At 42.3% G+C, this 25,532-nt stretch overlaps 2 pseudogenes; both read left to right on the forward strand.

Moving 5' to 3' along the window:
• The first annotated feature begins 8,754 nt into the window (after nt 1–8,754).
• Nucleotides 8,755–20,939, forward strand: LOC113833946 (annotated as a pseudogene).
• A 1,005-nt stretch (nt 20,940–21,944) lies between these two features.
• Nucleotides 21,945–22,407, forward strand: LOC100754000 (annotated as a pseudogene).
• The last annotated feature ends 3,125 nt before the right edge of the window (nt 22,408–25,532 follow it).

Below are 25,532 nucleotides of genomic sequence, written 5' to 3' on the forward strand. Positions count from 1 at the left end.
TGCTCTTTAACCTTAGTTCCCTGGCAAGTTCATGAAAAGTCATTTCTCTTTGCATAAACCTTTTCTCACTGTGAGGGTGGAATGGCTCTATGTATCACTGTGGAAACCATAAGACCCTAGTTTAAATGCCATTTGTATTTGTACTGTACACGCCTCATAGAGTATCTTGGCTCTATGGCCGGAGGTCTTTGATCACTTCTGCATCATTACCTATTCTGTCATTGCAGGTCCTCTAAGAAGTACACAGCAACAATGGACATCTCAGATTTATGGGGAAGAAATTCTCCAGGAGAACAAAGAAAAAACATAGACAGAGTCTGCAAACAGCACACAGGCAGGCAGAACCCAGAAGCATGGCCCTGTGGGTCCTGTTCAAGCAGATGAGGAGTTCCCTTCCTTGCACATTGGAAGCTTGTATTGGACAGGCATGAGCTGAGAACCTGACACTGTCCTGTTGTAGGCTTTTCAGTTATAGGGATCCAGAACAGTGGCATTTGGTGATATGGTCACTGCACACCCTGTGTGCAGGTGAAGACACACCTTCTATGACCCCAACCACACCGACCATTTTAGCCCAGCACCCCAGACCTGTCTCTCACTCCTCTGTGTTAAGTTTTCTTCCCTTTCTTCTACCTTTGTTTCTACACCATCTGCCCTGCTCCTGCCATAGGCAACTCAGCTACTGTGTTCATCTTATCTTTTGCATTTTAATAGCCAGATTTCAAGCTCATTATTCAGTCCAATTGTTTGATATTCCATACTTTGTCATATGCTTCCTTAGACACAATAATTTGAACTCTCTTAAAGTCCTTGTCTGAGGGTTCCAATGCCTAAACCTTAGTTTGTTCCCACTGTCTTTGTTCATTTCCAAGTGTTTCCTGAAATACCTGAAGATGTTTAAAGCTTTCAAAGATGTGCGTGGAATATTGGAGAATGAAGATATTGCCTTTTACTGGCAGTGGAATGAAACCAGCCCTAATCAGGAGCTAAGATGTTTCTGCAGTGCTTGCAAAGCTGTTTCTTACCTTAGAAACATATCTCTTGTATGTCACCTCTGTTAGTTCGGTGTTTATTACTATTTTTGAAATCAGAATTTCTCTATCTTTGACTGTCCTGGAACTCATTCTGTAGACCAGGGTAGCCTCAAACTCAGATCATCCTGGCTCTGCCTCCCAAATGATGGGATTAAAGTCATGTACCACCATGCCCAGTTTAAGTAGAAAATGCAGTTGGGTAGGTGGGTAATAAACTAGAAAATACAGTTGGGAAGTTAGAAAATACTGTTTGGCTGTTAAACTCTAAGCATTACCTTCCCAGTACCTCAGTATTGTACTTATCTTTACTTTTCAGTGGGTTTTGTTGAATGTTTTAGCTGTATAATATTGAGGCTTCTTTCTCAGAGAAACCAGGCAAATATTAGGGATGCTTCTCTGGGTTACTTCTGCTTAGCTTCTGAAGGATTTTGAATTATAACCCTCAGCAGTCTAGAGAATCTGAGAGTCCACGTTTTTTATCTTCTCTCCTGTTCTAGATGATTTCTGTCTGCAAGCTTCTCAGCCTTTCATAGTGGCCTTTTGCCAACTCCTCAATTGGGATTCATGCTCCCGACCTGAAGTATTGTCTCAAATAAATTTACTGACTCAGACATGGAAATGTGGGCTTTTTCTGGATTTCTCTTAATCTTGCTGTCCTCCCAGAACCCCAAGTGGCTGCAACAGCAACCTGATGACTTCACACTGATATTTCAGCATCTTTTTTGAGTTCTTGTTTATTTTTCTGATGCACACCAGCCCAGCAGGTGCAAAGTTCACAGGTAAAAACTGGGTACAGGATGAAATGCTTTGGATACCCTCTAGAAGTACATACAGATGGTCATTTTGAGGCTTCACAAACAGCTACAGGTTGTAGCTGAAACCAAAGCATAACTGTGGGTGGAAAGTGGAGGCTGAATTAGGAAATGTGGCTTAGAGTGAATGGCAGAGTTCATCTTTCTAATCATAAATAGTAGAGAATAAAGCTGGAGAGATGTGGCTTGGCAGTCCAGTTCACAGGAAACTTGAGTGAAGCTAAACTGGAGCTCTGCATCACCGCTATAGTAGGAAGCGACGTGAAGGATTTGGGAAAGTTAGGGATTGATTTCTGAGAAGTTTCTATGAGCAGCAGTGATCATGTGGAAGGTTCAGAGGGAAAGGCAGAGTCATCCATATGCCAGTCAGGAGGCCAACTTAGGAAGGCAAGCCTTGGAAGTGATGTATGCGGAAGGGTGTGTATCAATACTGGCTGGTAAAACATGGAAGAGATCTTTGAGAAATCCAAAGGGTCCTGGAGATTCAAAATTGCATTTTCTCTACTCAGCCTGCAAGTCTCCAGTTGTATGTCTCTTGGGGTACATGTGACTGATTCAATGTACTGTCTGGATTTGTGACCAAATGTGACACTCTATAATAGACAGAGGTCACCAGGCTCACTGTTCCTCTTTCATGCCATTAAAATGACCACTGTCTGCTTTCCTGTAGTTCATGAGTTCAAGTCTGCAGGCCATTGCCTCTTCGGTACAGCCAAGCTTTACCAGGGAGAAGGGCTGCGATACTCACCAGGGAGGGTTTACACACTGATTAATTCACTAGCATCCAGGGGCTGGCAGCTTGGAAAGATAATTTCCAGAGCCCCTAGGGATGTCTGCTTTGTAGGGGATGCTCACATTAGTTAATAACACGGTACAGAGTATGTGCACCAAATGCCTCCTTATTACATTTGAGGGAGAAGCAGGTGGCTGCTGGCTAGTTCCTGCAATGCCCTCCCATGGCCAGACCTGTCAGAGGGTACAGTGATACCTGCAGCCTGGGAAGAAGTCCACAGACGTTTCATTACTAACTCCAGAAAAGGACCAGCACTGTTTTACAATATTGACATGTACAAATATTTGTTATAGTGAAGTTTGAGAGAGAAACTAGAAACAAGGAAAATGAGCTGCAGTGGAGGAGTCAGTGACAAACAGTTGCATCTATAAATAATGAACTAGTGTGCACCAATTTTAAATTTTTGGTTAATGATGATAAGAAGAATGCAAATATATTCCCCTTACAAAGAAGATGGAAAACAGTTCTTGCAGAAGTGAGACACAGAGACGTGTAGTAGCATCTCTTTGCCAGTGAATTTGTATTAGTGGCCATACCCTTTTGGGAGTTGCTTCAGGTATGAATGGAACTGGAAGGTAGAGAAGCGTGGGGCAGACTCGCTTGCTTGCTCTCTGTCCCGGGTCACAGATTGGATCAGGAAGGCAGAGGCTGCATCTTCTAGAGCAGGAAGGCTCTGGCAGTTCTTTCTTATCTGCGTAAGTTGTTCCCCAACAACACACTCGTTTACCATTTATCTTGGGTCTAGTGAACTCAGTACTATCCCGCCATCAATTGGCACCTCACGTGCATGGGTAGATTCCCGTGACCAGCCCACAAGGCTGACCTAGTGGTCTAGTGGCTGGGATTTGGCGCTGTCACTGCCACAGTCTACCTGGCCAGAATTCCATGACCCACAGTCAACCTCGCTGCATTCTGGTGGCTCATATGGCCTGCAGCTTCTGTACTTGATATGCTGGCCACTGAGTCTGCCACTTCCCTGAGCTCTCTGTGTGCCGTGGATTTGCCCATGCCTACATGTGGGAAGTAGCCACAAAGCTTCCTGAGGTGCAGCAATTTTTCTTTCTGCGCGGGTTTACCTGTGCAGCCTCAATGTTCCCTGAGCTGCAGTAGCTATAAGGAGCTTCTAGCTGCTAAACCGGCTGCGCAACTCTGAGCATCATACTGGTGGTTGGCACAGGCTGAGTCCCTTCTCTTTTCTCTCACAAAAATTCATTCGTCTTGGGTTTGTTGAGTGTTGCCTAGAAATTACAGAATGTGACACATTAGAAATGAAATCAGACCAGAGCTTCTTTGCCTTTGGACTTGTTTTGGTGGTATACCTGCGATATCTTCTGACCATCAACAAGTGAGCCAACAAGCACCCAGTCCTCAACCTTCTGGGATTTTACTTAGTACTGCATCTTCTGCAGTTTAAGCCAATAAATAAATAAATAAATGCATAAATACATACAATTAATTACTCCACACCAATAGTGGATATTATACAGGAAGTAAAAAACCTTTGGTTTCTTATATGGATGGGATTTTGGAAGAGCTTTATGACCTACCTGGAACATATTTACTATCAACCATAGTTGCTATTAGCTTTAGCTGGATAATCAATATAATGTATCTTAAAGAAATAGTTTGATAATAGAGAAAAGAATGAGGAACTTATAAAAATCATACAGACTTTACAGACAGGTAATGAGAGCTTAGTGAAAACGATTCAGACAATTGAAAACAGCAATGATGATTCAACAAACAGAATGCAAAAAAAATGAAACACAATATTGAACTGCTGATGAAAAAAATTTTTCCATGTCTGAGATTAATGACAAGGTATAAGATAGAACATTGTTTTTGGAAGGCAATCTACATGCCATCCGTATAATCTCTAAGGATGAGATTAAAATCTGGAATCATATGAATGAAGAGAACAAATAAATTGACAGATTTAATGAAATTCTTGGAAATTTATACTGTCTAGGAAATTAAAACACTTGGAGAAACAATGGTGAATAGATTACAGGCCATAGAAAACTTTAAAACATATATAGAAGGAGCTCAAGTACAAACAAAAGAGAATGAAAGGGATTTAATATATCACTAATGCCTTTCAGAGTCAGATGACTTACCAAAGGTAGTAACATCACCTGCTTTGGTCTATCCTGTTACTATTACTGAAAAGCCAGAATATAAGAAACATCCAGAGGGATTCATGGAATGTCATCGGGAGCCAATACACAAAGATTTAAAAGGTATTAAGAAAGCAGTAATTTCTTATGGCATGCATTCATCATATGTGAGGCAATTAGCATAGTCATGGGATACAAGATATAGAATAATCCTAAATGACTGGAGCCAATTAGTTTCAGCTGTCCTAGAGATGTGTCCTCAGATGCAGTGGTGATCTTTATGGCAGGAAGTGGCTAAAGTCCTTGAACATGAAGGCCAAAAGAAAGGTTATAAGGCTCCCCAAGATAAAACTGTTGGTGAGGGTCTTTATGCTGATGCAGAGACTCAAGCTACACATGATGAACTCCTCTTGTCTCTATGCCATACAGCAGCCTTGAATGCTTGCGCCAAGACTCAAGAACCAGGGGAAACAGTTAAGTCATATATTAAGGTTATACAAGGCCCAAAACAACATTTTAGTGTATTATTGCAATACAAATAGGGGTAGCTGATCCAGAAGCTAGACAAGCACTCATTGAATCTCTCTTTTGAAAATGCTAATTTGGAATGCAAAACGTGCTTGGGGATCCCCTTTAGGGATTTTGATGCAGAGAGAAGATACAATATTAGAATGGATATTTCTACCACATAAATAAAAATTAAAAACATAGAAAAGATTTCTGATTTGATTTTAAAAGGAAAATTAAGACTTCATCAACTGATAGGAATGGACACAGAAGAAATTAAAGTATCTTTAACTAATGAGAAAATTTCCTCCTTATGGAGGAAACTTCAATTCAGTTACTGACTCTCAATATGCAGAGAAAGTCATCTTACACATTGTAACTGATGGATTTATTCCTGATGATACAGAATTAACTTCATTATTTATACAATTACAAGACATAATCAGGAATAGGACTCTGGGTCTGCCAGGTCCTCTAGCAAAAAGCAATGATGAAATTGATCAATTATTAATAGAAAGTATGGTGGAGGCCTTGAATTTTCATAAAAAACACTGAATAACAAAGGTTTAAAAGAGGATTTTTTCCATCACTTGGCAACAAATTAAGAAAATAGTAAAAAAAAAAAAATCTTCTACTTGTTCCGTCTATAACCAAATTCCTTTACCAGCAGGTAGTAACTCTAAAGGTATATATAGAATGAATTTGGCAAATGGATGTGTTTCACCTTGCAGAATTTGGAAAATTAAAATATGTGCACCATACAATATACACATTTTCAGAATTTCAATGGGCAACTGTTCTGAGCTCTGAAAGGGCTGATTCTGTTCTTAAACACCTATTATAGGTGATGGTTATTATGGGTATACCTGCACAAATAAAAACTGACAGTGCTCCAGCATGTGTCTCCAGTAAACTGAAACAAGTTTTTAAATATTATAAAGCATATTACAGATATACCACACAATCCTACAGGACAAGCATTTGAGAGATCTAATTGCACACCTTAAAAGAAATGCTCTATAAACAGGCAGGGGGAACCAAGACCCCCCCACCTCCAAAATCAGATTACATAATGCTTTACTAACCTTAAACTTTCTTAATGCTAATGAGAAGGGAAAAACAGCCACAGAAAGACACTGGACAATAGAAATAACTCCTGAGCTAAATCAGCCAGCATACTTCAAGGATGTGTTGACCTCAGTATGGAAACCAGGATATATGTGCTAGGTTGCAGTAGGGGTTTCATCTTTGTTTCCACAGGAGAAGAAAAGCTGTGTATACCATCAAAGTTGATCAAGATCTGATTTGAACAGGAGAAAACTCTTGACGAGGAGAAATGGTAGGTCATCAACCAAGGTAAATCCCACAATTTGTATGGAGACCTCACAAAGGTCTGGGGAGTGTTCTATTTTTGTCTTTACAGGAAAACAGAAAACACCCATCTTCAAGAATTCAAAAGACATTGGACATGTAGACACCTAAAGAAAAAGTGATAGCTATCCAGAAAGAATCAAAGAAGAATCTGACTTATGGTAGCAATATCTATTCATGTTAAAATCTTTCTACCTGAAGCCTATCTCTCCTTACATCCCAGTACACTAGTAGTCCCAATTCATGTAAAAACAATGCTCACTTTGGAGTTGGATTTGGCTCTCCTCTAAATTCAAGCATGTTGTTAAAATAAAATTCAGAGATTCTGTCTCATAAAAAGTCAATTGGAATAAGACAGAAGAAAACAAAATCTAGGGACTATTATTGTCAAAACTCTGTTCTCTCTCAAGAATCCTAATTTTCCTCATTTACTTTCATCCTTATTGTTACCTTTCTCAGTATGCATACTTATATAAAGGTTAAACTTTCTGTATAGATATTAATATTTAAGTCTTCCACAGTGAACATAAAATTCCCTAAGGCAGTCTTTGAAGTCTCCCAAAAGAAGATGGGCCCTCCTACATTGATTCCACTTGATATCTTTGAACTAGTAAACACCACTCTAGGACTGGTTTGGGACAAATACTGCTCTAGACAATTCCAGATGAGCTAGCTTGGATGGTGCACCTTCTTATAACACTCTGGCCAGAGCTTCAGTTAAGAACTTCAGACAAGCATCACCTGCCACTCAGAGACTAGCTACAAATGTTATAGCTAGTCCCCTTGAGACTTTACAATTGCTTTAGGGTTTTTTTCCTATAGGATTCCATAGAGTCACTGTTGCCCCATTACAGCAGGAAGTAATTGTAAGAAAACAATGCCCCTTTTCCCTACTGTTGGCTTAAAGGGTATTATTTTGTCCCTGAAAAAAAAAGATAATTCACCTGCTTAGGTTTGGTTTTAAGAATGGTCAAGACTCGAGTATCTCTTTTAGAAAAGTTTAAGGGTATGGATGGGAAGGGTATCATTGGGATGGGATATAGGTAGATTAACTTATCTTCTTGTGAACTATTTTTAGCAACTATTAGCTATAGATAACTTACATTGTTAGATTCTTGTATGTTTACAGCATAGGGCCTTCTTTCTGTTTGTGATGCTTTGCTCACAAATATAAAAGTATATGTATGCTTCTATGTATGCTTAATATATTTTGTATATTGATACAATTTATGATATTTTATGTTGCCCTTTATAGTTATACCTCTGGTCAAGACAGTTCAGTTCTACCTCTGTTGTTGAGATTAGTGTGTGTGTGTGTGTGTGTGTGTGTGTGTGTGTGTGTGTGTGTTGTCCTTGCTAAATTATTTTGGCAGGCTTCAGTCATTGAGCAATTATGTTTCTGAGAATTACAGAATATAGTTACCCATGTTTCTTATACCTATGAGGTTAGTCAGACATAGATATTTGATCTTCAAACACTTTAAGGACCTACAGAATATTGCATTTAAATGTTTTAATAATTTAGTACTCCATTGACATGAGACACAATTGCTCCTGACAGCACTGAGCTATTCCCAAAGTATGATGGGCATTGATGACACTCCATCTGGAGTTTATTCTCTACTTGGCTACCGGCCTCTTGGGCAAAGAGCTGCCCCTACCTCTACCACTGACCTTGGACATGCTGTCCTAACTGGGTTAGCAGGAGATAAACGTAAAAAGACTGAACCTTGCCAAGTCAGAGAAAGACAATTTTTCAATTTCCCTGCTTTGGAGGTGGTCCCTCTGATACATTAGACCTTAGCCAAAGCTGGTCGCCATGACATTGCCTGCTGTTGGGTGACTGTCCAGGTAGCCTGCTGTGTCTGTCTTCACTTGCATTTCTTGCCTACCCTAGTAATATTTTCCTTTGCAGGTCTTTGAGGTTGAAAAGTAGACAGTCACAGCTAATATCCTTTCTTATCTTAGATAGAAAATGCTAGGTACAAGACTTAGACTTGGCTGTAGGTGTCTGTGTCGCTGCTGATGGCACCATGGAGTTTGGGCCCTCTTTCGCCTGGGATTTTTGTTGTCGCCTGGTGCCAGCTGTGACATCCCAAAGGGCAGGCCTGGCAGCCGCCATGGTGGCCAAAGATTACACCCCTTCTACCTCACTGTCAAGAGGGCAAACTGCAGCTTGGGAGACACCCCTGGGCAGTGGGTGGCCAAGGATGAAGAACCTAGTTATAAAAGGGTCAAACCCCTTTCCAGAGTCATGTCGCCAGCAAACCTCAACCCACCTGTGAAGACCACACCGTTAAAGCACTTCATTCAGCCAAACCTTGCAGCAGTCCATTAGCTTCTGAAGTGAGAGCCGCCCCGACATCCTCACTCCCGGTCCAGAAATGCCACCTCCTCAAGCACAAAGCAGAGGGACAGCAAACTGTGGAGTGAGACCTTTGATGTGTGTGTCAATCAGGTGCTTACGGCCAAGGAGATCAAGCAGCAGGAGCTTTCTCAAGGTGAAGATCTGATAGAGTACTTGAAATTAGCAAAAAAGCCTACTAAGACCCCATGCTGAAACTCTCAATAATGACAGAACAAGAACTGAATCAGATTTTTGGAACACTGGACTCTCTAATTCCTCTGCATGAAGATCTCCTTTGTCAGCTTCGAGATACTTGGAAGCCAGATGGCTCAAATGAGCATGTTGGTCCCATATCCTTGTGGGCTGGCTTCCTTGTCTCAGTTCCTATGACAGCTACTGCAGCAATCAAGTTGCTGCTAAAGCCCTCCTGGACCACAAAAAGCAAGAGCAGAGTATCAAGGATTTCCTTCAGAACTGCTTAGAATCCCCCTTCAGCTGCAAACTAGATCTCTGTAATTTCCCTGATATTCCCAGGAGCCGTCTTGTGAAATACCCTCTGCTCCTCTGAGAAATCCTGAGGCACACACTGAATGATGATCCAGATCAGCAGCACTTGGAAGAAGCTATAAACATCATTCAGGGCATTGTGGCAGAAATCAACACCAAGACTGGGGAAGCAGAATGCTGTTATTACAAAGAATGGCTTCTTTACTTGGAAGAAGGCCAGAAAGATTCCCTGATTGACAGCTCAAGAGTCCTGTGTTATCACAGCAAACTGAAAAATAACCTGGGGTGTGAAACTACATGTTTTCCTGTTCCAAGAAGTGCTTGTGATCACTCACAATGAGCAACTCTGCTAACAGTTGTACCGGCAGCCTATCCCTGTGAAGGACCTCATGCTGAAGACCTGCAGGATGGAGAAGTGTGGCTGGGAGGTTCCCTGCCTGGGGCCTTTAGCAACAATGAGAGAATTAAAAACTTCTTCTGAGTCAGTTTCAAAAATGTATCCCAAAGTCAGACCCACTCACTACAAGCCAATGACACCCTCAACAAACAGCAGTGGCTCTTCTGTATCCAGCAAGCCAAAGAAACAGTTCTGTCTGCTGCTGGGCAGGCAAGGTTGATTGACTCTGAGGGGCCGCCCCGGGTCCTGGCACTGAGAACAGGGAGCCCCAAAGAGAAACAAAACGTGAGCAGATGAACCAAATGGACAGTGAGTTGGACTGCAGTATGGCCATCAGTGAGGTCAGCCTTGAATGTGAGTGGATGGAACAGACATACGTCTGCTGTGCAAACAGCAGGCCAGATGAAAGTATCCAACAGAGGGCTGTGCCCATGTCTTACCTATACAGTATTGGCATTCCACACAAGAACAGTTTGGAGAGGCATGTTGTAATACTTCTGTGCCCGTGCACATGTGTCCCTTTGTATCTTGTCCCTAGTTCTATAACTGCCAACTACTCTGTGTCAGCTGGAGTCTGTGGCAGCCTTTCCCCTATTGTTCTTATAGGCATCTGGATGAGTGAACAAGTTACTTTGAGTTGAGTTATCCTCTGGATTTTTCAAAGCAGGAAGGATCTCTAAACTCCTGTTGTGTATGGACTACGTTGACAAGTCCTTTGTTCCATGCTTCTCTAGCGTTCCGGGAGCTCTTCAACACAGTGGCTGAAGACCTGGAATTGAGAAAGTGTCACAGAGTATTGAGATGGCTTTCAAATGGAAACCAGGAAAGTACAACCCCTGAAGTGAACTCGGGTTCCGTGTTATCCAACCAGAAAACAAAACATCTCTGGGAGTTTTCTGAGGTTTAACTTTGCAAAGGAGGAAGCTTTGTTTGAACCCTATGGTTTCATCCAGTGCAAGTAGAATGTAATAATCTGTGAAGTCATGAAACAGAAGCTGGCTTCAGCAAGGGCCAAGACAAAAGCAGCTGCTGGACAGGCCTGGTGGCTCAGGCCTACAATCCCAGTACTTGAGAGCAGAGGTGGAGAGATCTGGAGATCTGGAGTTCAAGAACAGCCTTGGCTTTACACCAAGTTCTAGGTCAAACTGAGTTCCATTGTAAAAACAAAACCAAAAAGCTAAAAGTTCCTGCCAGTTCTGAATATTCAACTGAAATGGGGCAGCTGTGGGAGGTTTTTGTCATAGCTAGTGGCTTGTCAAAGAGCCATTTCTAGTCTACAATGCCAGGAGAGATTCCCAGGGCTAGGAACGATCTGCCAGGGTTCTGAGACACTGTCTCCCTCATGTTCCTTCTGCCTCAGCCACTCCTATTTTGGAGTGGTAATGACACGACACAGGTGGTGACTGCCTCGGTGATGCTGTTTAGAAACAGGAGAGAAGGACTTGGGAGTCAGAAATATGTCTCCCGTGAGAGCCACTGAAGTTGTCATTAGTTTAGAGGGTCATGGGATTTCCGGCTATGCTTTTGGGCCCCCGAGTTCGAGTCTCTGGTCCTTAAGCTATAATCCGAATGGTGGTTAATTCCTCCCGAGCCTGATTTCATTAGCTCTGATTAACTAGGATCAGCTAGCTATCCAAACAGGAAAGTTCTGTGTTCCAGCCTTGATTTACAAAGCAATGACAGGTTAAAAGAGACCTCGGGGGTGGAGTACACAGAACACATGGAACAGCTCCCTGCAAGTGTAAATACTTAAGGGACTTGTACAAAATTATACCCACACCAGCACTAGTAGTAGTGATTCTAAATTATTGCCAAAACACTTTTGTTAATTTCTGCATGTATCAAGTTTACAGAAAAGAAAGCAGTGAAATACAAAATGATCCCTTTATCATGTACAGGTGCCTTGTGCACTAAAAGCTACGTGTTGAAAGTTACCAGGAGAAAAACGGGGTATATTACATTATTTTTTTCAAAACAAATGTTATGATCAGTTGTACCCCGTAAAGTGTATTTCTGTATTTATAGATTTTTAACCATGGTGAATTTTTTTTATTACAAGTTTATTTAAAATGACTTTGTTTCTCAAGTAGCTGATTTAGTGAATGAACCTGCTGCAGACAAATGGAGAGAAAAGCAGAGACAGAACACTGGATGGTGGTGAAAAACCTGAGCTGTCATCTATACAGCTGCTGGCCACTCTGGCCAATGAGTTAAGAAAAGTCTGTTCGGGGGGTCAACCTATGGGAAGAGAGTGGGCAGATGTTTTGGTGAAATGAATATCTTTTGTATAATGGCATTAAACTTTTCTGGAAGCATTTCAAATAAATACATTAAAAATAATAATAATAAAAAAGGACAGACTTTCCAGATTAGGACTGCTATTGGAGTAATCTGTTATATGCCTTTACCCTGATTTTGGACATGTGTCTATTGTCCAATTGTTGCACTGGCTGGTTGTAGGTTTTGTGTATGTTTTTACCTTTCCTTTTTCTGGAATATACTTGACATTTGTTATCATTGTACATAGTTTTTGCATCAGGCTTAAAATCTTTAGACTAGAAGGGGAATTATAGTGGCATCTCCTTGCCAGTGAATTTGCGTTAGTGGCCACAGCCCTTTGGCAATGGCTTTAGGTCCGTGTGTGGCTGGAAGGTGGTGAAGCATGGGGTGGGCTCTTGCTCACTTGTTCTCTCTTGGGTCGCAGATCAGATCGGAAGAGCAGAGACTTGCATCTTCTGGAGCAGACAGGCTGTGGTGGTTATTTACTATTATCTGTGTAAATTGTTCCCCAATAAAACACCCATTCATCATTTATCTTGGGTCTAGTGAATTCATTACTACCCTGCCATCAGACACCCATTCCCAGAGGGAGAGGATGGGGGAGAAAGAATAGTGAGTGAGCAAGTGAGCAAGTGAGCAAGTGAGCAAGTGAGTGAGAGTATGAGAGAGACAGACACCTAGAGAGGGAAAAGGAGAGGGAGGAGGAGGAAGGGGGAGAGAAAGAAGGGGTGCAGACTGTAGAAAAATATAAGATTTTAACTTTAGTTCATGGTGGTAGTTGGCATCTGAATTTCCCACTTATTTCATAAACATATTGTATTTTGTGTTTACATTTTGTAGGGGAAGCTGTAGCCAGCCCCTAAGTAGGCGTGGCTACAGCTTCCCCACACCCTCAACATTTAGGTAAATCATTTGCATGTGTGTAAACTACATGTTCACATATGACAACACCACATGGTAAGGCTACACAGGAGATCTCAGACAGCAGTATCTGAAATAGATCTTTGGTCTTAGAGACATGACAGAAGCAACACTATTTCTGGCTCTTTGATCCTGGAAAAAGATTGTTTGCTTTCAGGTAATTAAAAATAAAAGTTAATTTACTACTGCACACTGCATCACTGCACAGATCATCTAGACCAATAGTGCCCAGAGCTGTTATTGTGAACAGTAATAGGACTCCTACTCTTGTATAATGGAGCTCCTACAGGTGAGGAATTTTTAATCAGAAAAGCATATCTACAGAGAAGTCAATGTTGTCCTGGTCTCAGGCCATATGAGCTATTGGTGTTCATGGGGAGAGGGCAGTCTGCAGGACACACTGAGACCTGCCTCTGTGGCCTTCCATTTCCCCGGTAATGGCGATAGTATGGGGGCAGGCTCTTTCCTTCAGATACACATGGGTGCCTCTACTCATTGTGCATCTCTCTGCTATTCTGCCACTTCAATTTTGCCTCATTACCATGTTCAAAGCACAGAACCCCGCCCATTTGGTGCCACTTCTGCACTTCTGTACTTACAGTAAAGCCTATTCAAGTTGTCAGGATGAGTTTGCTGGCACTTAAAGCCCACACCACACTTCTGATCCTTCACACTTGGGTAATCTCTTCAAAGCCAGGTTTAAACCCAAGCTCTGTGTGGTGTTCATTTATTTGGGGTGAGTCACACTTCCCTCTGGGCCTCTGCCAAATTCCTTTTCCAAAACTGGGGTGGGGGGTGATGGGTGGCTTTTTGCTTCCTCTTGTTCAGCCTCCTATCATCTTTACATAGATGAACAAATGAGCACCCCCAGCATGGCCACTCTGGGGCCTCATTGATCCGTCTGCCATCTACCTTCTCCCAAGGCAGGGAAATGATGGCAGGTAATGATGACTCATGGAAGGGGCTCTTACTGAACTCTTTGGATCTCTCCATCCCAGATGCTATGGACGGAAGAAAGTCACTGGGATGCTGTATGGTACCCAAAGGAATTGCTGTTATGGTTTTTGTTTTCTGTTACACACATGTATTTTGCTAATTATAGTTGTAACTGTCCTATGTTGAACTGACACAAGGGATGGTGAACAGTCTCTAATCCTTCTGCCAGTGCTCTGAAGGCACTGCGTTTTTTCCAAGGACCATGATATTGCAGATTAGAAAATAAGATTTGTAGATGAGCTGCAGCATGGCCTATATAGCAAAGCAATCAATTGTTATTAAACTAAGAAAGCCAGACAAAGCCTGTTGGATCCCATTTATTACTTTCCAAGTGAAAACAAACCTAAGATTTAGAGGATGTGAGTGGCAGCTGCAACTTCAAGGTAGAATAGCAGGATGAGGATTCAGTCCAGTCCACATGCCCACTCCAGATCCAAGGTGCCATGCAGACTCTTCTGCTGGTACTTCCATTCTCTCCATATATACTGCTTGGGTTCCCAAGTGACTGGCCCTTTGGTCTAGGAAACTGGCATTTCTGTGTTTAGTGCCCACTGACACAGGAATATCTATACACAATCCCGGGGAAATCTGACAAACCTTTCAATACAGACAAGATCAGTTCTCCAAAGCCCCCTGAAGTCTAAGCTAGAGGATATGTAGAGAATATTGATCATAGGTCTGGACAGAGCTCACAAGCAGGGCCTGCTTTTGTAAGGCTTTTTTCCAGCCTGCCATTATTGGTCATCCATTAGTTTTGGCCACTTCCTTTTTATTGGATACCATTTGGAGTTGTTTCCCATCCTCTTGGTCCTACGTCAATAATTCAGAATAACCCTGGTATGAGATTTGCATATTCAGAAACTGGGTATACAGGAGATGAATAGTTGAAGAATGCCCGGGCATATCAGACTTCCAACTCAAGCTGATCTGAGAAGTAGAAGGCATCTGGTTTCTGTTGAAACAATCAGACTCTAGTAAAGCAGATCACAATACGAAGTCAGGTCTAGATTATAAAGGGAGTTTATTTAGGAAAATACTACTCAACAGGTCAGCCTAGCCAGGGGGCAGGGAGCAAGTGAAGAAGGGGTCCCACATTCACACCCCTCACTCTTAAACCTTTGCCCAAGCAGGCATGGTCAGCAACACCTGTAGCTAGCCCCAAGTGGGCATGGCCAGGATTTCCCCCTACAATTCTCCTCTTAGTCTAAAAGAGGATTAAGAAACAGTGTAAAGTATCTATAATTATCATAAAGGTGAATTACCAGACGATATATTAGTCTGCTTATATCACACCCTAACTATGTCTATTCCAATTAAACCTTAAAGTCATCTGAAAGAGATGTCCAAGCCTGAACACCTCCTTCCAATGACCTTAAACAATAGGAAACTAGCCCTAACTAGGTGTATATTATCCTAGTGACAGTGGGGAAGTGGGGTGTACTGTTCCCCAAGTTACTTCCTGCTGAAATGGGACAACGATAGCCTCGTGGGGTCCTGTAGGAAGAAAATGTTACTATAGTGAAAGTCTTGAGTGGATTGTATCCAGTCTGTGATTAATGGGAGATGCTTGATTGGAGGTCTAGGTTGAAATACTTGTCTTGAAGTTCTTGTGTTGACTGGAGTCAGTACCTGAAGCTCTGGCCGGAGTGTCAATTCAAATGAATCAAGTTGGATTCAGTGGACTCAAGGAGGTGTGGCCCATTTTCTTTCTGGAGAGTTTAGGGATTTCTGTTAGGCAGTTCTTCATTGGCTGTGTGGAACTCAAACATAAATGTTAGAGAAATCTTTACTTTTACATGTATGCATACCAGGAAAGGCAACAATGGGAAAATAAGAATTTTGAGGGAATGTATACCTTGAGAGAAAGAGCCAAGAAGAGACAAGTGACAGTCCAGTTTTCTTATTCTGTATTTCATCAGTTGGCTTCTTGATATAGTACAGAAACTCTGAATTTTGTTTTAGCAACATGCTAGATTTAGAGGAGGAAAAGCCAAATCAAACTCTAAAGCCACCATTGGTTTAATTGAATGGGGACTAGGAAATAAAGAGAAATAGATTTAGATGTATCTGTGGAGTTCATCATGTGACAATTTCCTTTTGTTCAACGGATATAGCTGCCTTCTCTTCCACCCATGCAGTGGTCTTTTGCCTTCTGGATATAAGTTTTCCTGTGAAATAAACAAAACAGTTCCCTTTACTTTGGGAGGTTTCTGTACTGTTTATGAGATATACCATGGTAGATTACCTGCCATTTCTACTCAAGAGGTTTTTCTTTTTTGACTCGAATCTTGATCAATTTTGATGGTATCCAAAGTTTTTCTCCTCCTGTGGAAACAAAGGCGAAACCCCTTCTCCAACATAGCACATGTCCTGGTTTCCATCCTGAGGTCAATACATCTTTGAAGAATACTGGCTGATTTAGTTCAGCAGTTTTTTCTGTAGCCCAATGTCTTTCTGCATTGTTTGTCCTTTCTCATTAGCATTAAGAAAGTTTAGTGTTAATAAACCATTATGTAACTTATGTTTGGGGGTTTTCATTCCCCCAGCCTGTTTATGGAGTATTTATTTCGGTATTCTGTTAGATCTTTCTACCACTGCTTATCCTGTAGGATTGTGTGTTATACTGGTGACATGCTTTATGTAATAATATTCGGAAAAACTGTTCCAATTTGCTGGAGACATAGGCTGGAGCATTGTCAGTTTTTATTTGTGTAGGTATACTCATAACGGCCATCACCTCTAACAGGTGTGTAATAACAGAATTGACCTTTTCAGATCTAAGAGCAGTAGCCTATTGGAACTCTGAGAATGTGTCTATAGTATGATGCACATATTTCAAATTTCCAAATTCTGTAAAGTGAAAGATATCCATTGGCCAAACCTCATTTCTTCAAATGCCCTTAGGGTTACAGCCTGCTGGCAATGGAGCTCGATTATAAAGTGAACAGGTAAGACAATTTCTCACTATCTCCTTCTCTTGTTGCCAAGTGCTGAAATTCTTTTTCAAACCTTTGCTATTTACATGGTGTTTCTTATGAAATTATGAGGCTTCTAGCACACTTCCTATTAATAAATAATCTCATCATTGCCTTGTGCTAGTGGCCTGGCAGGCCCGTATGGGATCTGATATGTGTTATATATACAGGATTCATTCTGTTCCTGATTGTGTCCTGTAACAGTGAAGTTAATTATGTATTATCAGGAATGAATCTGTAGTCTCGATGTGTAAAAATGTCTCTGCATATTGAGAATCAGTAACTATATTAAGAGGCTCTGGAAAATCCTTAAGTACCACAAGAATCGGTGTATAATTCTGCCTTCTGTATAGAGGTATATGGACTTTGAACTACTTTACTTACCTCTCCTGATTTATATCCTGCCTTACCTCATTTGTTGGCATCAGTATAGCAGATAAGAACTCCAGAAATAGTTTGTCTTACAATACGTAGAAGGATCCAGATTGTCATGTGAATCTAATTCTGTCAGTTTTGAGATGATTGTTGCCAATTGTTCCCAAAAAAGTCAGTAAGAGCTATCTGCCAGTATTCATTGTCCTTCCATAAGGAGGAAATTTCCTCATTAGTTAAAAGGTACTATCATTTCTTCTGGATCTTTTCCAGTCAGTTGACAAAGTCTTAATTTGCCCTTTAGAATCAAATCGGAAATCTTTCCTATGTATGTCTTTAGCTTTTTATTCTGTTTATGTGGCAGAAATATCCATTCCAATATAATATCTTCCATCTGCATCCGAATCCTTGAAGGGTATTTTCTGGATGTTAAAATAACCAGAATAGTCTAAATTAGCGTCCACAAGGTCTAACATGTACATCCAGTATTCCTGCTTTCTACCCATTGTAATTCTTATCTGCTGAAGAGGAAAATTTGCCTATTGCTTAAGTCCTTATCCCCTTTAAGGGACAGTTTTAAATGGTTTAAGTCATGTCCTTCCACTCCAATTATTGTCCGTGGTTGAGAAATTTCCTCTAGTAGCTTCTGAGATTATTAAGAGTTTGATAACAATCTCTTCTAATTTGTACTTTTAGAGATCTGATTCTTTGTAAGTCTATCTTGTAACCTAAATATTTAATAGAATCTCCTCTTTGTATCTTTTCTGGGGCAGTCTGTAATCCCCAACGAGGTAGAACTTCCTTCACTGTTTCAAACATCCATTCTAATGTTTATTAGAATCTGATAATAAAATATCATCCATAAAATGATAAAAATAGATTGTGGAAAATCCTTACGAATTCTCTCCAAAGTTTTGTACAAAGTGCTGGCACAAGGTAGGACTATTTAGCATTCCTTGTTTCAAAACCTTCCACTGAAATCTCTTAACTGGCTGTGAATTATTAGGCGTTGGTCAAAGCAAATTTTCCCTATCATTTTCTTTTATAGGGAAAGAAACAATCTTTCATGTCAATGACTATGATTGGCCATCCCTTAGGAATCAAGGAAAGCAAAGGAATTCCAGGCTGCAGAGAGCCCATAGGCTGAATTACTTTATTGATGATTCGCAAGTCTGTCAGCATTCTCCACTTACCCGACTACTTTTTGGTAATATAGGAAATTCCAAGGGCTGGTAGATTCTTCTATATGCCCAGCCACTAGCTGTTCCTGCAATAGCTTTCTAAAGCCTCTATCTAGCTTCTCAGAGGTCATAGGCCATTGTTCTACCCAGACAGCTTCGCCTGTAAGCCATTTTAAGGGTAGAGCCTTTGGTTCTTCTGAAGGTTTCTCATTTGTACTTTGTATTTACAGCCTATATGTTTGGTATCTATTTTCCATAGTGCCAAACTATATTTTGTCTACGATCTATAGGTTGTATATGATTTGTATCTGATGCTGGAAGAATGTTAATCTGGGTATTCCATTGCTGTGAAAGGTCACAACCCCAGAGATTTATAGCTAATGTCTGCTAAATATGGTTTTAACCTCCCTCTCTGACCTTCTGATCCAATGCAGACAACCCAGTATACACTTTGACATATTCTAGATCGAGTTTCAATCCATAAAAAATGAACATTCACCTCTCTGAGGCCATGTCTGAGGCCAGGACTTCTGGGTTATAATAGTTACATCAGCCCCAGTGTCCAGACTGATAATAACTTTATTATTTATTCTTACTTTCAGCTGAGGTTTCTTGATAGGTTTGCCAAAATGTGTTTTTCATCTCCAGTCACATTTGATTCCTCATCACTAGCCAAACTACCATCTAGAGTGGTACCATTTTTTACAACAGGCAATGTACTATCTATTCATCCTGTGAGAAATTGTCCTTCCACAGTGACTGGGAATGACCTGACCTTTCTCATTGTGGGGGACTCTCAGAGGCCCCCAAAGGAGTTTCCCAATTGTAATGGGTTTCCTTGTATGTCTCTGTTCGGTCTACATTCATTGGTCCAGTATCTGCCCTTACCACATCCCCTACATACTCCAGAGGTTGGATGCCTTCTATATGAGGCATTGTTGAAATTCCCTTGCCTATAATTTCTCCTAGGATGTCCTATTCTACCACAGTTGAAACATCTAGGTTCCTGGTGCCTTCTTGGCCCTCTGGGGATTTCTTTTCCTACCCACGTTCCTGTTACATTGCAGTGATAGCATCTGTCCTCTTGGTGTATGTTTAGACCTCTGGAATTTGTTTCTTCTCAAGCCTCTGTATCATTACCTTTAGAATGTTTAAGCTCCTGTTGTCATTTTTAAACCTTTTGACATTGCCTCTCCTACCCAAGCTCCTGTATCTTGGACATTGTAGTTGAGATTACCTGTATGCAAAACCCATTCTTCCAGTGGTGCCAAATTAAAGATAAAAGTATTCTTTTGCATATATTAAGGTTTACATTTTCATAACCTAGAGAGTATATGACCACTTTTCTAGGTTCTGGATCTGTTAAGTGTAATTCTACTGTCCTGGATAGTCTTTGTAATAAGTCATGGAACTGAACTGTTGGTCCCTGTTCTATCTTACTATAGGTCTCTATGCTTTCTCCTGGTTCACGAATCATCCCAGGCATTTAGGACTTCTGTCCTGCATAAGGACAATATATGATCATATCCAGCCTGAACCTGTGTGTCAGCATAAATACCCTCACTGAGAATCTTATCTTGGGGAGCTTCATATAACCTTTATGACTTGAAGCTCAATGGCTTTATTTCCTCCCTCCATAGAGCTCTCCATTGTATCGGAGATGAATTTTCAAGCACAGCTGATACTCGGCATTCCCAATCAGTGGGCATTATCCTATTGAAGGTTGCCCATGAATTTAAGAATTCTTTGATATATGGCCTATGGAGACCATATGAAACAGACCTCCTTGATTCCCTTGAGATCTTTTAGTTGTTTGGGTTCCTGTTGATATGCCATCTGACCATGCAGATGCTTTTTTTTTTTTTTTACAGCATTTTTTCTATCATAGTTGCTGGGAACACCAGTGGTGTACACACAACAACCTTAGAGTTTTCCTGTTTGGGTGGAGTATGTGCATCAGGTTGGAATGAATCCATTTGAGTCATCCCAGGCTTGTAGCCTGGCTACTGTAGTCTCATGAAGACAGTGAATTTCATGAATCATGTGAGATTCTAAGTTTCCTTATTTCTTCATCTACATGTGCTTCTAAACCTTTAATATTCTCATGCTGTAGGTGGCGGAAACTGCGGTGGTAGCGCTTTTTCTGGTTTGGAGTCCTGCAGAAAAGAAAAACTCTCCTGGTGAGACCAATGGGGATGAAAGACTAGTTGCAGGAAGGCAGCTCATGGCAGCTTGCAGCTCCCAGAGACTGATGGGCAGTCCCAGTGAGAACCACGTGGATGATCCTTTCAGGAAAGGACAGGGGCTTGGGATCACTAACATCAGATAAAGTATATTGCAATATGAGTCAGGTCTAGATTATAAAGTTAGTTTATTTCAGAAAACACTACTCACACAGTTCAGCCTAGACAGGTGGCAGGGAGCAAGAGAAGAAGGGGTCCCCATGTATGTTCCCCTCCCAAGCAGGTGTGGTCAGCGACATCTGTCTCCAGCCCCAAGCGGGTGTAGTTAGGGTTATCTGTAGCCAGCCCCAAGTGGGTGTGGCAAGGATTTCCCCCTATACTCTAGTGTCAAACAGACTTAACAAATGCTGGCTTCCCATTTCTGATCAGAGCTTACTTATTTTGAGCCACTTCTCGTTCTACAAAAGACAGAAGTATGATTGCCTCCAGTATAAATATGCAAAGAATGGAAAACCCAGTGCCCACTTCGGAGCAAGCCCTATGTCATGGCGGCTCTAAGGTTGCTCTTGTGACCAGTGTTCAGCATCAGGATGAGGACAATGAGCCTGGTTATAAAACAAGCTCAGGTGGACACTGAAGTCATCTGATGGGTGGCTGAGTCACTCTGCTTCGGAGCACCATGGAGGGTAGGTTCTGATGGACTATAAAACCTATTGAGTAGGAAAAGATGTGGGCTGGTTTTATTTTTCTAAATTGTGCTGTTTTCCTCAAGTTCTGTTACCATGAATCCTAAAGCAGCCTCTCAGAGCCGGGCTTGGAGGCAGCTGCAGAGTCAGGTAGCCATCTCTTCCAGCCACACAGTGCCCTCTGGTGGCTGGGAGCCTGTGCATTGGCTCCTTGCTCCTGCTGTTGAAGGGCTGGGCTCTCCGGGATACTTCGTCTCTGTGGAGCTCTGGGAGAAAGGAGCAGTGACATGGTAAATAAGGGATGGGGATAGGCCAAGTCTGCTACTGACTTATGGGATTTACTTGCGGTTCCCTGTTAAGATTAAAGAGGACAGGAGGTGATTGGGGCCTGGGATCGCTTGGCCCAGGCAGCTGAGAAGCTTGTGAGCAGGCGGAGTGATGCCATCCTGGCTCTGAGGCCTACTGACCGATTTCTGCATGAATCCCCAGACAGTGCTGCTCCTGAGGGTCATTGGTGCCGTCTGCTTCCTGGGCATCCTGTGTAGTCTGTCTGCATTCCTTTTGGATATCTTTGGGCCCAAGCATCCAGCTCTGAAGATTACTCGTCACTATGCCTTCACTCACATCCTCACTGTCCTACAGTGTGCTACCGTCATTGGCTTTTCCTACTGGGCTTCTGAGCTCATCCTGGCCCAGCAGCAACAGCATAAGAAGTACCATGGCTCCTAAGTCTATGTCACCTTTGCTGTTAGCTTCTACCTGGTGGCAGGAGCTTGGTGGAGCCTCAGCAGCCAACCTCCTGCGCCACTATCCAACTGAGGAAGAAGAGCAAGCACTGGAGTTACTGTCTGAGATGGAAGAAAATGACCCCTCCCCAGCAGAGTAGGAAGTCAACCAGTTCCCGGCACCCCCTGCCTACACGCCCTAATGCCAGCCGGGGCCCTCTCCCTCAGATACCCTTCCCCCAGTGCCACAGCTCCTCTTACATCCAGAAGAGCCACTTCCCCTAGCAGGTCTCACTGGTTAAGACTCCGACCATCTTCACCAAACCTCCCCCAGGTAACACTCTGCCTTTAGGGTTGTCCATTTGTCCCTCTCCACATAGCTAGGACTCTGATTTTATAAAATGCACTCTTTCCCCTCCTAGAACCCTCTGCTCCTTTTCTATTCACTAAGCTCCTTCCAACCATGGATGGTCAGATAAGTTTCCTCCCTCTGTTGGCCATGTCTTTGGGACTGGGACTTTCCTTGGGTTGCTGCTGGTAGTGGACAGTCCCCGAGAGAGGTGCCAAGAGGGCACAAAGGGAAGGGGACTGTGGCACGTAGATTCACTTTGCCAGGCCCAGCATTTGTACCACTTCTCTCTCTGGGCTGACTCCCTCATTCCTTCTAGAGCGCCCCAGGCCCAGCTGTCCACTTTGTGGATTCTCTGCACTTTAGTCTCTGGGCCACTCCTCAAGTGTGTTCTGGTTTTCTGGAGAGAAGACATTGTTGTTGGGGAGCAGAACAGTTGCTCTCCTGCCCTGTTCTGGCTTCTTGTGGTTGGAGCCAGGCAAGGAAACAGAAGCAGGCAAGAGACTGATCCTATCAAGGACCCCAGTGAAGGGGACCGAGTGCTCCAGTCCCTTCACCTTTTAATATGAAAAGGTTTTAAAAGGAAAAACCAAAACCAAGCAATAGCAGCCATGCTCTTTCTAAAAACAGGGGATATGGTTGTTCAGAAATGGAGCCCATCCCTTAGGGCTCTGCAATATTTTGGACCAGAGCTCCCTCCAAGACTATAGTCACTCCTTCCAGTCTCTCCAAAGGAATGCAGGCTTTCTGTCCTGGCTCCTTCCAGGCAGCTGTGGCTCCCTGGGGCCTTTCTGTGGAACAGAGCCACATGGCCCCTAAGGGCCTGAACTATGGTCTGGCTGGCTGGCCAGCATGGTGCTCCTTAGAACTGTGGCACTGAGATGTAACCTGGCCTCAATTCAGGCACAGGGGCCAAGCAGGGCAGGACCCTCCACTCTCCACAATATTCCACCCAGAGGCCTATCAGGTTGGTGTCAGGACTCTGTCAGATGTGCAGGCCTAGCTGTAGCCTTCAGAGTCAATGTGTGCCCTAGCCTGTGACTTGGGGCTACACATTGCTGCATGCCCCTCTCCCCTTCTGGAATGTATGCTTGTCTTGTGGTGTGCTACTGGACTTTTACTCTAACTGTTCTGTTTGCCTTCGGTCCAGTTTTATTGTTTATTGTTTATTTTGTTGTTTTACCTGGAGACCTGGGGCATAAGGTGGATGGAATTTGAAAGGCCTGTAGCTTGGATCCAGATAGGCAAGCTGTTCTTGTTCATTTGTGAGCTTCTTTGGAGTGAGGCTGAAAGGGAGATGTATTTCAATCTCCTCTCACCCTGAAGATGACAGACATTTTGAGCAAGAATGCAGACTGAATACAGTCACTGAACTGTGACTACAAGAAGACTGTCACCTCCCCATTCTTTGGCCAGAAAGAGTGGGGAATATGTGGATAAATGCTGTGCAGATGAAGACCAAGTGTGCCCATAAGAAAGCATCTGCTTGGAGTTCCCTGCTGTGATGCCAAAGTGTGCCCCAGTATGACTCTCCCATTCTTCCAGACCCTCCAAGGCAAGAAAAGCTGCCAGGTGATGCCTGAGCACAAAGTCAAGAAGCTAATTAAGACTACCTTTCTGTGAAGTAGCTTATCATCGGCAGGTTTTTGAAGTGTGTGGCCACTCTTTAACATTGCATCTGAGGGAGCAGGCCAGAAGACCAGGCACCAAACATGCATGCCAAAGTCAATAAGTGCTTGACCCTGTGGATAGTTCCTTGTGATTTGGAACCCACTTTTTATTAGATTTCCATTCCTCTGGCCTTTTTTCTCTTATCCCTGCCATTCTGACACTGACAGTTTGTCATAAATTCCTCTGGTTCCATTTTTTCTTTTCTAGGAAAAAAAATTAAAGGATGAAACAAAACCCAGAAGCTACAAATGAAAAAAAAAAAAGGACAGGATGCATGAAGTACCTCTAGAATTTTCTGATACACAGTAGATCTGTGTTTTAGCAAGTAACCGTTCTCTGCTACATGAATTTCCTAGAGCCCCAAAAGACTGCGGCTATTGTTCTTTTCAGGAGATGTTAGCAGCTAAGGTGGAGGCTGGCAGATCTCCACCATCTATGTTTTATTCCCTAGGAGCTCAAAAACACTCCAAGCAAAGAAAACAGCAAAGGAAGAAAATAATGGTTTTCGGTTGCTGCGTACATTGAATGTTTAACATTTTAAGAGCTTTTAGTTGATGCACAGTAATTGTATTATGGCGTATTGTGTGATGTTTTATACATGTAGGCAGAGTCTAATAAATCAGGATAATTAGCATATCCACCTCTAGCAGTTATCATTTCTTTGTGGAAAGAACATTTAATATTTTTCTCTTTGAGCTAGTTTGTATTCCTCTAAACTAGTCGTGCAGAGTTCTCATTACTATTCCAGGCTTGCTTTGAGGATAGCAAAGGAGTTAATGGTTCTAATAACCACACCCAATACACAGGCACATCCAGGGCTGAATGGCATAAGCAGAGATCTCAGGGGTAAAACGGGACACTGTAGAGATCCAGTTTCCCTCTGAAGGCAGCTAGTTGAGTAGATTGAAGGTGGAAGTCTGGCAGTCCTGTACCTGCCAAATTTTAAGCAAATCATTTAACTTTTGGTTTTTCAAGACAGAGTTTCTCTGTAGCTTTGGAGCCTATCCTGGCTCTCGCTCTGGAGACCAGTCTGGCCTTAAACTCACAGAGATCCACCTGCCTCTGCCTCCCGAGTGCTGGGATTAAAGGCATGTGCCACCAATGCCCGGCCTTAAGAAAACATTTAGAAGTAATAAAACCATGGACAGAAGACATTGAGTTTTTGAAGAACACAAAAGATGAAAGTAGGCTAGTGGTAAGTAGAACTATAAGCCAGATGGATGATGAGGCAGCCATGTAAAATGAGAAGACATTCTGGTGGAGACGTGAACAAAATAAAATGCTGCAGGTGCTCACACCTGAAGAGGA

Source organism: Cricetulus griseus, chromosome 2, assembly GCF_003668045.3.
Source record: "Cricetulus griseus strain 17A/GY chromosome 2, alternate assembly CriGri-PICRH-1.0, whole genome shotgun sequence".
NCBI classification, from domain to species: Eukaryota; Metazoa; Chordata; class Mammalia; order Rodentia; family Cricetidae; genus Cricetulus; species Cricetulus griseus.